This window comes from Myotis davidii, unplaced genomic scaffold (assembly GCF_000327345.1).
Source record: "Myotis davidii unplaced genomic scaffold, ASM32734v1 scaffold3927, whole genome shotgun sequence".
In the NCBI taxonomy this organism is placed as follows: Eukaryota; Metazoa; Chordata; class Mammalia; order Chiroptera; family Vespertilionidae; genus Myotis; species Myotis davidii.
Genome location: NW_006298054.1, coordinates 14,361 through 16,269, shown reverse-complemented (window position 1 = coordinate 16,269; position 1,909 = coordinate 14,361).

Sequence of the window (1,909 nt, the reverse complement as noted above, 5' to 3'; positions counted from 1 at the left end):
CTGGGCCAGGTGGAAAGGGTGAAAATTGTGAGAAGTGATTAGACTATCAGAGTGTTTTAAGGGTAGAGCCAAGAGAATTTGCAGATGGGTTGCCGTGCGATGCGAGAGACAGATAAGCTACGAATGACTCCAGCTTTTTGAGGACTTGCCATAGACTGAAAGAAGGAAAGGTGCTGTGAGAGTACACATGGGGGAGGGCTATGGGTTCAGATGGAGTGGGAAGGAGACAGACAGCAGGGTGGGTGAGTCTGAGGAGTGGGAGAAATACGGGATGGGGATAAAAATCGAGAGGCCTGGCCTACAGCTGGTAATGAAAGCCATGAACATTGGATCTGAGAGAAAAGTAGAAATTGACAACTGAGACAGACAGAGCAATCAATGAAGTAAAGATCAGGGGAGTAGGTGTCCTGCAAGTAAAGAAAAAAAAGGGGGGGGGGCGGATTTCAAGGAGAAGAAAGGAATTGATCTACTGAACCAAATCTTGCTGACAGATCAAGTAAGATGAAGGTTGGCGGGAAATAGACACATATGTAATACCCTTTGTAATAAAAATTAAAAATAAAATAAAAATAAAGAAACCAATACTTGTTGAAAGCCACTTATTGCTAAATTCAAGTAGTTTGATCAAACCTGACATGCTCTCCACCATTTCTCACAGAACCAGAGCACCACTCACTGGCTTCTTCAAGGAGGACAATGTGAGAAAGTCAGGAAAGAGAGGCTGCTCTGAGAAGTTGTTAAATTAAAATCTGAGGCACACTATTGAAGAAAAAGTTTTCTGAATTTTATTTTTTCCCCTGCCCTGTTGTATTTGTGCTTACCTGGAGTTAGCAATCTAGGTAAATAGAAAACAAAGCCATTTCCTAAGTCAATGTGTATACTGCATATATGGTTCAGAGAAAATTGATCATTATAAATCAATCCATACATTTACTCTCTAGTGTGGAGGCAAAGTAACTGTTCTGTCAAATAACATTGGAGTGTTCTCCTTGTGAATTTAAAATATAAATTGCCACAATCAAAGCTCAGAGGTACTTACACACTCAGGAAGGTACGGTGTTTGGTATATCTACCTAAGGAGCACATGCTTACCCGAGCTCCCATGCAGGAATCTCCCCCCAGAGTGAAATGTGTGTGAGCACGTGCACCTGCAGATATGTATAAGAATGTGCATAGCAACGTGCTTTGTACTAGACCCACATTTGGAAACCACATAAATGCCCATCAGCAGAAGAACAGACTAATAAATACAGAAGAATTATATACAGTAATAAAAATGAGGAAACTACAGCAATGCACAGCAACACGGCTGTATCTCACAGCTGCACTGTCGAATGAAAGAACAGACACAGAAAGCGGTGTGGTTTGATTATAAACGTTCAACAACAGGCAGAACTAACCTCTAGGGTTTGAAGTCACTTTGGGGAACAAGGGGGATTGTACTGACTGTATTTTCTTATTTTGTGTGTTCTTTATGCTCTGGTCATCGGGTCTTGATCCTGGAGACAGTGCTTCTACCAGCGCTAATTCCTAGAGGTAGAGAATGGCCCTGATGCCCCTGCGAGTGTACCTTTGATATAAATTCAGTGACCACACTCTCAAATATCTCCTTTATCAAACTCTTACAGGCCCAGCCAATAGTCCCCCTACCTGAAAGTACCCCCGCAAAGGTGCCAAGCCACTAGATACTCTTTTTAAAAAATATATTTTTATACTGGCCCAAACCAATATGCTCAATTAATATTTGACAAAGGAAGCAAGAACATACAATGGAGCCAAGATAGTCTCTTCAATAAATGGTGCTGGGAAAATTGGACAGATATATGCAAGAAAATGAAACTAGACCACCAACTTACACCATATACAAAAATAAACTCAAAATGGATAAAGGACTTAAATGTACGACAAG